At 46.3% G+C, this 15089-nt stretch overlaps 1 protein-coding gene across 1 annotated transcript in view; it reads left to right on the forward strand.

The window, feature by feature from the left end:
• LOC146871147 (sortilin-like) overlaps positions 1-15089 on the forward strand; it is a 795868-nt gene that overhangs the window by 335420 nt on the left and 445359 nt on the right.

Raw genomic sequence — 15089 nt, forward strand, 5'->3', positions numbered from 1 at the left:
GAAAATTAAGCGGCAGCATGTCCAGCAACCTACTATTTTTTTCCCTACTGATGACGGAGAAATCCAGAAACACGTGTCTAGGGATACGCTTTGAAAATTATGGTATTAAGCCAAGAAACTTTTCGAACTTTGTCCTGTGCCAAAAACAATGAACTACATCTACCACGATGCTCAGAGGTAATGACGCTGCGATGTGAAGTCAGTGTGCTCCCACCCCCTTTTTCATAATTTAAAAGGCTCCCTCGAGCCGCTTGAGCTGACGAGCTTGGGAGCGCCTGCATGCCCAGAGTGGAATTGTGCCTGAGAAAATTAAGCGGCAGCATGTCCAGCAACCTACTATTTTTTTCCCTACTGATGACGGAGAAATCCAGAAACACGTGTCTAGGGATACGCTTTGAAAATTATGGTATTGAGCCAAGAAACTTTTCGAACTTTGTCCTGTGCCAAAAACAATGAACTACATCTACCACGATGCTCAGAGGTAATGACGCTGCGATGTGAAGTCAGTGTGCTCCCACCCCCTTTTTCATAATGTAAAAGGCTCCCTCGAGCCGCTTGAGCTGACGAGCTTGGGAGCGCCTGCATGCCCAGAGTGGAATTGTGCCTGAGGAAATTAAGCGGCAGCATGTCCAGCAACCTACTATTTTTTTCCCTACTGATGACGGAGAAATCCAGAAACACGTGTCTAGGGATACGCTTTGAAAATTATGGTATTGAGCCAAGAAACTTTTCGAACTTTGTCCTGTGCCAAAAACAATGAACTACATCTACCACGATGCTCAGAGGTAATGACGCTGCGATGTGAAGTCAGTGTGCTCCCACCCCCTTTTTCATAATGTAAAAGGCTCCCTCGAGCCGCTTGAGCTGACGAGCTTGGGAGCGCCTGCATGCCCAGAGTGGAATTGTGCCTGAGAAAATTAAGCGGCAGCATGTCCAGCAACCTACTATTTTTTTCCCTACTGATGACGGAGAAATCCAGAAACACGTGTCTAGGGATACGCTTTGAAAATTATGGTATTGAGCCAAGAAACTTTTCGAACTTTGTCCTGTGCCAAAAACAATGAACTACATCTACCACGATGCTCAGAGGTAATGACGCTGCGATGTGAAGTCAGTGTGCTCCCACCCCCTTTTTCATAATTTAAAAGGCTCCCTCGAGCCGCTTGAGCTGACGAGCTTGGGAGCGCCTGCATGCCCAGAGTGGAATTGTGCCTGAGAAAATTAAGCGGCAGCATGTCCAGCAACCTACTATTTTTTTCCCTACTGATGACGGAGAAATCCAGAAACACGTGTCTAGGGATACGCTTTGAAAATTATGGTATTGAGCCAAGAAACTTTTCGAACTTTGTCCTGTGCCAAAAACAATGAACTACATCTACCACGATGCTCAGAGGTAATGACGCTGCGATGTGAAGTCAGTGTGCTCCCACCCCCTTTTTCATAATTTAAAAGGCTCCCTCGAGCCGCTTGAGCTGACGAGCTTGGGAGCGCCTGCATGCCCAGAGTGGAATTGTGCCTGAGAAAATTAAGCGGCAGCATGTCCAGCAACCTACTATTTTTTTCCCTACTGATGACGGAGAAATCCAGAAACACGTGTCTAGGGATACGCTTTGAAAATTATGGTATTGAGCCAAGAAACTTTTCGAACTTTGTCCTGTGCCAAAAACAATGAACTACATCTACCACGATGCTCAGAGGTAATGACGCTGCGATGTGAAGTCAGTGTGCTCCCACCCCCTTTTTCATAATTTAAAAGGCTCCCTCGAGCCGCTTGAGCTGACGAGCTTGGGAGCGCCTGCATGCCCAGAGTGGAATTGTGCCTGAGAAAATTAAGCGGCAGCATGTCCAGCAACCTACTATTTTTTTCCCTACTGATGACGGAGAAATCCAGAAACACGTGTCTAGGGATACGCTTTGAAAATTATGGTATTGAGCCAAGAAACTTTTCGAACTTTGTCCTGTGCCAAAAACAATGAACTACATCTACCACGATGCTCAGAGGTAATGACGCTGCGATGTGAAGTCAGTGTGCTCCCACCCCCTTTTTCATAATTTAAAAGGCTCCCTCGAGCCGCTTGAGCTGACGAGCTTGGGAGCGCCTGCATGCCCAGAGTGGAATTGTGCCTGAGAAAATTAAGCGGCAGCATGTCCAGCAACCTACTATTTTTTTCCCTACTGATGACGGAGAAATCCAGAAACACGTGTCTAGGGATACGCTTTGAAAATTATGGTATTGAGCCAAGAAACTTTTCGAACTTTGTCCTGTGCCAAAAACAATGAACTACATCTACCACGATGCTCAGAGGTAATGACGCTGCGATGTGAAGTCAGTGTGCTCCCACCCCCTTTTTCATAATTTAAAAGGCTCCCTCGAGCCGCTTGAGCTGACGAGCTTGGGAGCGCCTGCATGCCCAGAGTGGAATTGTGCCTGAGAAAATTAAGCGGCAGCATGTCCAGCAACCTACTATTTTTTTCCCTACTGATGACGGAGAAATCCAGAAACACGTGTCTAGGGATACGCTTTGAAAATTATGGTATTGAGCCAAGAAACTTTTCGAACTTTGTCCTGTGCCAAAAACAATGAACTACATCTACCACGATGCTCAGAGGTAATGACGCTGCGATGTGAAGTCAGAGTGCTCCCACCCCTTTTTCATAATTTAAAAGGCTCCCTCGAGCCGCTTGAGCTGACGAGCTTGGGAGCGCCTGCATGCCCAGAGTGGAATTGTGCCTGAGAAAATTAAGCGGCAGCATGTCCAGCAACCTACTATTTTTTTCCCTACTGATGACGGAGAAATCCAGAAACACGTGTCTAGGGATACGCTTTGAAAATTATGGTATTGAGCCAAGAAACTTTTCGAACTTTGTCCTGTGCCAAAAACAATGAACTACATCTACCACGATGCTCAGAGGTAATGACGCTGCGATGTGAAGTCAGAGTGCTCCCACCCCTTTTTCATAATTTAAAAGGCTCCCTCGAGCCGCTTGAGCTGACGAGCTTGGGAGCGCCTGCATGCCCAGAGTGGAATTGTGCCTGAGAAAATTAAGCGGCAGCATGTCCAGCAACCTACTATTTTTTTCCCTACTGATGACGGAGAAATCCAGAAACACGTGTCTAGGGATACGCTTTGAAAATTATGGTATTGAGCCAAGAAACTTTTCGAACTTTGTCCTGTGCCAAAAACAATGAACTACATCTACCACGATGCTCAGAGGTAATGACGCTGCGATGTGAAGTCAGTGTGCTCCCACCCCCTTTTTCATAATTTAAAAGGCTCCCTCGAGCCGCTTGAGCTGACGAGCTTGGGAGCGCCTGCATGCCCAGAGTGGAATTGTGCCTGAGAAAATTAAGCGGCAGCATGTCCAGCAACCTACTATTTTTTTCCCTACTGATGACGGAGAAATCCAGAAACACGTGTCTAGGGATACGCTTTGAAAATTATGGTATTGAGCCAAGAAACTTTTCGAACTTTGTCCTGTGCCAAAAACAATGAACTACATCTACCACGATGCTCAGAGGTAATGACGCTGCGATGTGAAGTCAGTGTGCTCCCACCCCCTTTTTCATAATTTAAAAGGCTCCCTCGAGCCGCTTGAGCTGACGAGCTTGGGAGCGCCTGCATGCCCAGAGTGGAATTGTGCCTGAGAAAATTAAGCGGCAGCATGTCCAGCAACCTACTATTTTTTTCCCTACTGATGACGGAGAAATCCAGAAACACGTGTCTAGGGATACGCTTTGAAAATTATGGTATTGAGCCAAGAAACTTTTCGAACTTTGTCCTGTGCCAAAAACAATGAACTACATCTACCACGATGCTCAGAGGTAATGACGCTGCGATGTGAAGTCAGTGTGCTCCCACCCCCTTTTTCATAATTTAAAAGGCTCCCTCGAGCCGCTTGAGCTGACGAGCTTGGGAGCGCCTGCATGCCCAGAGTGGAATTGTGCCTGAGAAAATTAAGCGGCAGCATGTCCAGCAACCTACTATTTTTTTCCCTACTGATGACGGAGAAATCCAGAAACACGTGTCTAGGGATACGCTTTGAAAATTATGGTATTGAGCCAAGAAACTTTTCGAACTTTGTCCTGTGCCAAAAACAATGAACTACATCTACCACGATGCTCAGAGGTAATGACGCTGCGATGTGAAGTCAGTGTGCTCCCACCCCCTTTTTCATAATTTAAAAGGCTCCCTCGAGCCGCTTGAGCTGACGAGCTTGGGAGCGCCTGCATGCCCAGAGTGGAATTGTGCCTGAGAAAATTAAGCGGCAGCATGTCCAGCAACCTACTATTTTTTTCCCTACTGATGACGGAGAAATCCAGACACACGTGTCTAGGGATACGCTTTGAAAATTATGGTATTGAGCCAAGAAACTTTTCGAACTTTGTCCTGTGCCAAAAACAATGAACTACATCTACCACGATGCTCAGAGGTAATGACGCTGCGATGTGAAGTCAGTGTGCTCCCACCCCCTTTTTCATAATTTAAAAGGCTCCCTCGAGCCGCTTGAGCTGACGAGCTTGGGAGCGCCTGCATGCCCAGAGTGGAATTGTGCCTGAGAAAATTAAGCGGCAGCATGTCCAGCAACCTACTATTTTTTTCCCTACTGATGACGGAGAAATCCAGAAACACGTGTCTAGGGATACGCTTTGAAAATTATGGTATTGAGCCAAGAAACTTTTCAAACTTTGTCCTGTGCCAAAAACAATTAACTACATCTACCACGATGCTCAGAGGTAATGACGCTGCGATGTGAAGTCAGTGTGCTCCCACCCCCTTTTTCATAATTTAAAAGGCTCCCTCGAGCCGCTTGAGCTGACGAGCTTGGGAGCGCCTGCATGCCCAGAGTGGAATTGTGCCTGAGAAAATTAAGCGGCAGCATGTCCAGCAACCTACTATTTTTTTCCCTACTGATGACGGAGAAATCCAGAAACACGTGTCTAGGGATACGCTTTGAAAATTATGGTATTGAGCCAAGAAACTTTTCGAACTTTGTCCTGTGCCAAAAACAATGAACTACATCTACCACGATGCTCAGAGGTAATGACGCTGCGATGTGAAGTCAGTGTGCTCCCACCCCCTTTTTCATAATTTAAAAGGCTCCCTCGAGCCGCTTGAGCTGACGAGCTTGGGAGCGCCTGCATGCCCAGAGTGGAATTGTGCCTGAGAAAATTAAGCGGCAGCATGTCCAGCAACCTACTATTTTTTTCCCTACTGATGACGGAGAAATCCAGAAACACGTGTCTAGGGATACGCTTTGAAAATTATGGTACTGAGCCAAGAAACTTTTCGAACTTTGTCCTGTGCCAAATACAATGAACTACATCTACCACGATGCTCAGAGGTAATGACGCTGCGATGTTAAGTCAGTGTGCTACCACCCCCTTTTTCATAATTTAAAAGGCTCCCTCGAGCCGCTTGAGCTGACGAGCTTGGGAGCGCCTGCATGCCCAGAGTGGAATTGTGCCTGAGAAAATTAAGCGGCAGCATGTCCAGCAACCTACTATTTTTTTCCCTACTGATGACGGAGAAATCCAGAAACACGTGTCTAGGGATACGCTTTGAAAATTATGGTACTGAGCCAAGAAACTTTTCGAACTTTGTCCTGTGCCAAATACAATGAACTACATCTACCACGATGCTCAGAGGTAATGACGCTGCGATGTTAAGTCAGTGTGCTACCACCCCCTTTTTCATAATTTAAAAGGCTCCCTCGAGCCGCTTGAGCTGACGAGCTTGGGAGCGCCTGCATGCCCAGAGTGGAATTGTGCCTGAGAAAATTAAGCGGCAGCATGTCCAGCAACCTACTATTTTTTTCCCTACTGATGACGGAGAAATCCAGAAACACGTGTCTAGGGATACGCTTTGAAAATTATGGTATTGAGCCAAGAAACTTTTCGAACTTTGTCCTGTGCCAAAAACAATGAACTACATCTACCACGATGCTCAGAGGTAATGACGCTGCGATGTGAAGTCAGTGTGCTCCCACCCCCTTTTTCATATTTTAAAAGGCTCCCTCGAGCCGCTTGAGCTGACGAGCTTGGGAGCGCCTGCATGCCCAGAGTGGGATTGTGCCTGAGAAAATTAAGCGGCAGCATGTCCAGCAACCTACTATTTTTTTCCCTACTGATGACGGAGAAATCCAGAAACACGTGTCTAGGGATACGCTTTGAAAATTATGGTATTGAGCCAAGAAACTTTTCGAACTTTGTCCTGTGCCAAAAACAATGAACTACATCTACCACGATGCTCAGAGGTAATGACGCTGCGATGTGAAGTCAGTGTGCTCCCACCCCCTTTTTCATAATTTAAAAGGCTCCCTCGAGCCGCTTGAGCTGACGAGCTTGGGAGCGCCTGCATGCCCAGAGTGGAATTGTGCCTGAGAAAATTAAGCGGCAGCATGTCCAGCAACCTACTATTTTTTTCCCTACTGATGACGGAGAAATCCAGAAACACGTGTCTAGGGATACGCTTTGAAAATTATGGTATTGAGCCAAGAAACTTTTCGTACTTTGTCCTGTGCCAAAAACAATGAACTACATCTACCACGATGCTCAGAGGTAATGACGCTGCGATGTGAAGTCAGTGTGCTCCCACCCACTTTTTCATAATTTAAAAGGCTCCCTCGAGCCGCTTGAGCTGACGAGCTTGGGAGCGCCTGCATGCCCAGAGTGGAATTGTGCCTGAGAAAATTAAGCGGCAGCATGTCCAGCAACCTACTATTTTTTTCCCTACTGATGACGGAGAAATCCAGAAACACGTGTCTAGGGATACGCTTTGAAAATTATGGTATTGAGCCAAGAAACTTTTCGAACTTTGTCCTGTGCCAAAAACAATGAACTACATCTACCACGATGCTCAGAGGTAATGACGCTGCGATGTGAAGTCAGTGTGCTCCCACCCCCTTTTTCATAATTTAAAAGGCTCCCTCGAGCCGCTTGAGCTGACGAGCTTGGGAGTGCCTGCATGCCCAGAGCGGAATTGTGCCTGAGAAAATTAAGCGGCAGCATGTCCAGCAACCTACTATTTTTTTCCCTACTGATGACGGAGAAATCCAGAAACACGTGTCTAGGGATACGCTTTGAAAATTATGGTATTGAGCCAAGAAACTTTTCGAACTTTGTCCTGTGCCAAAAACAATGAACTACATCTACCACGATGCTCAGAGGTAATGACGCTGCGATGTGAAGTCAGTGTGCTCCCACCCCCTTTTTCATAATTTAAAAGGCTCCCTCGAGCCGCTTGAGCTGACGAGCTTGGGAGCGCCTGCATGCCCAGAGTGGAATTGTGCCTGAGAAAATTAAGCGGCAGCATGTCCAGCAACCTACTATTTTTTTCCCTACTGATGACGGAGAAATCCAGAAACACGTGTCTAGGGATACGCTTTGAAAATTATGGTATTGAGCCAAGAAACTTTTCGAACTTTGTCCTGTGCCAAAAACAATGAACTACATCTACCACGATGCTCAGAGGTAATGACGCTGCGATGTGAAGTCAGTGTGCTCCCACCCCCTTTTTCATAATTTAAAAGGCTCCCTCGAGCCGCTTGAGCTGACGAGCTTGGGAGCGCCTGCATGCCCAGAGTGGAATTGTGCCTGAGAAAATTAAGCGGCAGCATGTCCAGCAACCTACTATTTTTTTCCCTACTGATGACGGAGAAATCCAGAAACACGTGTCTAGGGATACGCTTTGAAAATTATGGTATTGAGCCAAGAAACTTTTCGAACTTTGTCCTGTGCCAAAAACAATGAACTACATCTACCACGATGCTCAGAGGTAATGACGCTGCGATGTGAAGTCAGTGTGCTCCCACCCCCCTTTTTCACATGACTTGGTGTAGTTGCCAGTTGGGCTTAGACCGCCACACAAAGTGGTAGCTTAGGTGTGACCGGATGGACCATCAATGGGAGGATGGGAGGGAGGAGCTAGGCCTCACTTACACCTAAATAGGCTGTGTCCTGCCTCCACACAAAGGGCTGGATACTCCCCTGTAGTGAGTCTGGAGCCTTGGCCAGGAAGGCAGGGCATCTGTGCACTTCAAAGGCATCCCTCTTAAAGCGTATCCCCACTTCAAAGGCACAAATGTATATGAAAGAAGGACTCAAGTACACTTCTGGACCTGTGGATACTCTGCCAGGAAAAAGGACTGCTGTGCTGCTATAAGGACTGCCACTGTGCTGGACTTCTATCCTGAAGGAGCTGCCACCTTTCTGTGCTGCCCTCTTGCCTGGGGAAGAAGAACTGGACCAGCAACTCCATCTTGAACCCAGGACCCCAGATTGACTTAAAGGGCTAATCTGCTGGCCTCCTGATCTGAACCTCATAGACATAACCGGTTACCCTACAGCTCCTGGACCCATCTTCAGCAAGTTCCTGACCCCTAAAAGTCGCCTCTCAGGTCTTTGAGCTTTTGAGCTCTTGTGACTGCGAACAGCCACATGCGCACCAGAACTGCGCTGCTCGCACTGAAAATCAGCCCAAGTCGCTGCAAGTTCGTCTCTTCGCATAGCAAGCATCGACCGTCCACCAACGCAAGGTCCCAGCTCACCCATTCACGATGCTCCTCGCACCACACCGCCAGCGATGCTCTCCTTGCTTCCAGCGACCTTCTTCCACACGAACAGGACTGTTGGCACAAAACTTGAGAAAGTAAACATTCAACAGGACTAATCTGTGAATGTATCCGACTATTGTTACATCGCTGTCGGCTTGAACTTTTGAATTTGACCCGGTCCAGCATGACCAGATATCCCTGCTTGGTGTTCTGTGCTTTCAGTTACTGTTTTACTGTTAATTCTTTAAAAATTCTGACTCTGGTTTTGTCATTTTGGTCTTGTTTTGTTTATTAAATTAAGCTCTATTTTCTAACCTGGTGTGGGATCTTTTTGTGTGGTGTTCTGACTGTTTTACTGTTTGAAATGTTGCACAACTACTTTACACATTGCCTCTAAGTTACGCCTGACTGCTCTGTGCCAAGCTACCAGGGGGTTGAGCACAAATTAAAATGGGATCTGCTTGTGCCGTACCCTGAATAAGATTGTGTTTGCTGCTTGACCAGGACTCACACCCCAGTCAACCAGTAACACCAGTAACCCAATTTCTAACACAGCTCTCAACCTCAAAGATGCATACTTGCATATTCCCATCCATCCTGCTCACCGCAAATACCTGCAGTTCATGGTAAGTGGCCAATATTACCAATTCAAAGTAGTACCATTCGGAGTCACAACAGCTCCAAGGGTATTCAGAAAATGTCTTACAGTAGCAGGGGTTCACCTACAGAGTCAGGGTATTTATATCTTCCACGATCTAGAGGGCTGGCTGATAAAGAGTGTAACAAAAACACAAAAGTTGATGAGAGGAATGCTTGCAATTTGTCTAACTCCTGGCAATCACTCGGGGTAACATCCCAACCCATCTTTATTTTGCCCAGCATGACACCTCAGTTTGGATCCAGCCATATGCAAATCAGCCTTAACCCTACCCATCCAGCCTGAACTGCCTGGCCAGGTCCTCACCGAACCAGAACACATGCAACCTAGGACATGTTTCATCCTGATAAGGTCTCGTCAACCAGGTAAAACATGTTTTCAGTGGCACAAAGAGCAAGGGACCCACTTCTGGGCATACCCTTGCCACTTAGGGCGGTACATCAAACACACAAAAGATGATTGGAGTAATGATTGCAATTTGTCTAACTGTGGAAAATTGCTAGGGGTAGTATCCTAACCCAACGTTCTTTTGTCCACCATACCACCTCAGTTTGTATCCGGCTGTGTGCATATCATCCTAGACCCTGCTTCTCATGGGAACAGTCCATCCCTAAATTCCAGGCCAGGCGCTCACCAAACTGGAACACAAGCAACCTAGGACCAGTTTTGCCCTGATAAGGGCTCGTCAGCCAGGTATAGCTTGGTTTCAGTGAGACAGTGAGCAGAGGACTCGTGTCTGGCATACCCTTGCAACTTAGGGTGGTACATCAAACAAGGTACACTCGACTGAAAAGCCCCAATCAGGGCGAAACCCATTTTGGGTAGCTTGTGTTCCTGTTCCAAGAGAACCTGGCTTGGCTGTTCAGGCTGGATTGTTCCTATTGAATCAGGGTTAAGACTGATTTGCATATAGCTGGGTTTCATCTGAGGTGACGTGGTGAGCAAAAGAACGATGGGTTGAAATGCTACCTCAAGCGATTGAATGGTTAGACTTATTGCAAGCATTCTCACATCACCTGTTGTGTGTTTGCTATAGAGTGCAGACAAAGTCAAATGAGCAAAGGGTACACAAGCCACTATCACCCTGCTCCACAGATTGGGATTCACGATAAATGTCACAAAATCTAATCTGAAACCCTTCCAGATCCAACCCTATGTGGGGGCAATTCTCAACTCTATCACGGCCAAAGCCTACCCTAATCCCTACAGTGTTCTCAATCTCTAGAACCAACTGGCTCTTTTTCAGCCAGTCAGGACGGTAATACGTCTCCTAGGCATGATGGCCTCTTTCATAGCCATTGTACCCCATGCAAGGCTACACATGCGCACCTTACAGGAGTGCTTGGTGTAACAGTGGTCACAGGCAAAGGACAATCTAGAAGCTCTAGTGTTGATTCAGCCCGCAGTTCATTGTTCTCAACAGTCATGGAACAGCAACAACCTGTTGGAGGGAAGGGCTCTCACGTAATCACTCCCGCAGTTGGCCATTACCACAGACGCATCACTCAAGTGTTGGGGTTGCGCACATGTTGGAGACGAGAGTTCATGTTTGAACTGCGAAACAAAGGACTAGTCGCATCAGTTTTTCAGAGCTCCTAGCAATACAGCTGACACTCAAAGCATTCCTCTTTTACATTCACCACAAATAAGTCCTCCTAAATACAGACAACATGACAGCAATGTATTACATACAGAAACAAGGAGGCACCCACTCTCTTCTGCTATTTCACGAATCACAGAGCATACGGAAATGGGCAATAAAGCATCGCATTCATCACCTGGCAGAATATCTACTAGGAGTAGACAACAACTTTGTGAACTTCTTAAGCAGGACACAGAAACAAGTCCACAGGTGGGAACTCCTCTCACAAGTCTCAGCTGTACTTCCATGTTTGGGGAAAACCAGAAATAGATCTCTTTGCAACAGCAGAGAACACAAAATGCCACCACTACGCCTCCAGCTTTCATCACCCCCAGTCACAGGTCAATGCACTATGGATGAATTGGTCAGACATTTGCCTACACGTTTCCGCCTCTCCCACTGCTTACACATGTGGTGAGGGAGCTCAGGCAACCCTCTCTCACCCTAATTCTAGTAGTTCCCACATTGACACAGCAACCATGGTACACCACCCTACTCGAGTTGTCGGTAGTCCTTCACAGGAAGCTCCCCAACAGGCAGGACCTTCTCTCACAAAATCCTGGATAATCCAAATCGGAGCCCAGATAACTCAATCTAGCTAACTGACTCCTGAAGTCCTAGAGTTTGGGTACCTAAACATGCTCTCCGAGTGTATGGACATCCTTAAAAATGCAAGGTGACCTACCACTAGGGCATGCTTAGAAGCTAAGTGGAAAAGATCTTTTACTATTGTACTGCACAGCACATTAATCTATTAAACCTACAGTAGAAGAATCTACTGTGTTACCTACTATACCTGCAAAGATCATGTCTAGTCTACACATCAATACATCTTCACCTTGCAGCCATTGCTGCATACTTTCAAAACAGGGAATACATTAACGGTTTAAAATTCCAGTTGTCAAAGCATTCATGGAAGGTTTAATAAGAATGATACCTCTAAGAACAGCACCTGCTCCACTGTGGAATCTCAGTGTGGTACTAACTAGCCTCGTGGGTCCCCCTTTTGAGTCTTTACATTCCTGTCCAATTCAGTACCTTTCATGGAAGACTGCTTTTCTAGAGGTCATTACCTCGTTGAGAAGATTAATTGAAATACAAGCGCTCACTCTACAGGAGCCTTTCTTACAAATACATCAGGACAGACTAGTCTTAAGGCGCAATTCAAAGTTTTTTGCCTAATGTCCTGTCATCCTTCATCTCAATCGGACAGTTGGACTGCCAGTTTTCTTTCCCAACCCAGACTCGGTACCAGAAAGAGCACTTCACACTTTAGGTGTCCAAAGAGCTAAACCTTTTAAAAAACAAAACACAATTGTTTGTAGCTTTTTCCAACCATAGACAGAGTCGAGCAATATCGAAAATATGCATTGCTAGGTAGATTGTCAAATGTATCTAAACATGTTCTGCCAAGGACAAGAAAACCATAACCGTTCCCCTAAAAGCTCATTCTACTAGGAAAACAGATACTTCTGTGACTTACTTAGGAAACATTCCTATAGCTGACATTTGCAAGGCAGCTTCTTGGTCAACTCCACACACATTTAACAAACATTATTGTGTGGATGCCCTTGCATGCCAACATGCATGTGTGGGACAAACTGTACTCCGAACTTTGTTTCACACAACTGAAACACCCAGTGACTAGCCACTGCTAAGGGAGAACTGCTTAACAGTCTATGGAGAGCATGTGTATCTACAGCCACACTGCTACAAATGGATTATGTTACTTACCCTGTAAGCATCTAATCATTGCATGTAGTGCTGTAGATTCACATGCGCCCACGCTCCTCCCTGGAAGGCATTGTTTGGTCTAGATACTTGTCACATAATTTACATGTTTCCTTCCCATACATTCACGTTGCATGGTCATCACTATGGACTATTACTAGCTCCACTACACCTACACCAGATGTGCGGAAAACAATCCGAAGATGAAGCCAATGAGCATGCGCATTACCTCATAGGAGTCATCACAAGATCTTGTGACTCAAAAGATGTCTTTAAACAAAAACTAGTTAGAAACATCTGAGCCCAACACAAGATGGCAGGAGTAGGCAGAGCACATGAATCTACAGCACTACCTGCAACAAATAGATGCTTGCATGGCAAGTAACATAATACTTTTTCGCCTTGGTGTACAGTAGCTGAGATGCTGTTCAACATGGCTAAAAACATTAACAAAGCCAATAGTTCTCATAGGCTAGACCTATTGGCTTTGCCAATTCTTGTTGTATATAGCTGTTGGATAGTCGTTCCATTGCCAAGAGACGCCATACCCGAGCGAACCATTGAGCCACGGAGAGGGGCGATGCATGCTTCTCCAGTATTGAATCTTTCATAGATTCACATGCTTGTATCTTCCCCGTCGTCATGGTGGGAGTCTCACGGTAACAGAATGACCACAGCAGTATAGGAAAAACTGCATAGCAAAATCCCATAGGGAATCATCTTATTTGGTAACCAAACGTCATCATTATGTGGTCCAAGACTCAGCCAATCGGCTGCTAGCCCTGACATCACACTCCCCAGCAGAGCCTTCCTGCCTCAGATTTCCAACCGCCTTCGTGTGAGGAGGAGTCTCCCTGAGCTCTGCTCAGTTTTGTTCCTGTGTGAACTTTTGACCTCTTGTTCATCTGGAAGTTCATTCCCTTTACTGGATTGAGGTACTGTGCTTCATATTTCTTGCTTACTATGGCTGAAAGCTCTAAAAAGAGGCTCTTCAGGCCCTGCAGATCCTGTGGAAAACCTAGATTGTTTTCTGAAGATCCCCACAAGGACTGCTTATATTGTCTGCACCCAAAACATGTGCCTAAAGACTGTAAGCATTGCAGAACTTTTTCTGCGAAAACCCTGCGTGACAGGGAGGCACGTCTTCTGCTGTGGCTTCACTTCAGAATCTGACTCTGAAGAGGAATCTAAAACATCAAAAAAGAGGAAATCTTCTACTTCTGAAGATATTACAGAGCTTAAAAAGCAAAAGACAAAAGACAAAGGGGCTCCTTCGTCTTCATTGCCTCATACTCCTCTTAAAAAATCAACAGAGTCTAGAGAAGTCTCCTCAGCTCCGTCGACGAAAATTGGGGCGTCGCCGGCTGTGATTGCTATAAAACCGTCGACGACTCCGTCAACAACGACTCCGTCGATGACTTCCATCTCGGCGACGACAGCGACGGCGACGACTAAGACCTCGTCGTCGAAGAAAGGCTCGTCGACGATCCCATCGACGGGGAGGGCGGGTTCGTCCTCGTCGACGGCCCCATCGTCTTCGATGACTTCGTCGTCGACGACCTCTATGTCGACGATAATCCAGCTTTCCGCGCCGAGGAGATCTCCGTCGACAGGAACTCCGTCGACGGCAGCTTTTAAGTCTCCCAAAGTAAAGACAATATCTTTAAAATCTATTCCATCGTCGACGGGCTTGTCGACGAAGAAGGCTAAATCGACAGATTTTACGGCCTGGACAAAGATTTCTCCGCTTCCCCCATCTAATCTGCTGGAATTGCAGTCAGAAGATGAAGAGTCTTCAGGAGTGGCGTATAGTCCGTCTCAACTTCGGATTAAGAGTCAAGAAACGGACGAGGAAGAATATCATGAGGTTCAGGAAGTCTTCTCTTTCCAATATCGTCCTGCACGGGATTCAAGGAGATATGAATCATTTCACCAATCATACGACTACGAGGAAAACTAATAACCTCAACCTAATAGTAGAGAGGACACTATCTCAATGCCAACTTCCTTAGTAACTGACTTGCGGCTGATGATAAATGACTACTATCGGCGTTTCCCTGACGCTAACTCCCAAGCGCCACAAACTACAGAAGCCTGCACGAGTGCAACCACCTCATTCTTCCCCCAAGACTACTTCCCAAAGAATTCGACCTCCACCAATTGTGACAATTAGAGACGATTTGGAAGAAAGTGACGCCGATCAATCCGAAGAAGGAGAGCTTCTTCAAGATACGCAGGTTGACGATGAAGGGGACCAATATAATCTCCCACCTACTCCGTCTACATCTCCGACACCGGCGCAGTCTCCACCACAAGATATAGGAGGCTTCTATGATATCATGGAGAAAGCGTTAAAACGTTTTGAGCTTCCACTTCCAGTTCAGGAAGCCGAATGTTTCCTCTATGACTTCAAGGAGGATTCACGCAAATCTATTAGGTCCATACCAATAATCACACACATTTGGGAGGAAGGATTAAAAATAATGAGGAACCCGGCTTCAGTGG

Source organism: Triturus cristatus, chromosome 1_1, assembly GCF_964204655.1.
Source record: "Triturus cristatus chromosome 1_1, aTriCri1.1, whole genome shotgun sequence".
NCBI lineage: Eukaryota > Metazoa > Chordata > Amphibia > Caudata > Salamandridae > Triturus > Triturus cristatus.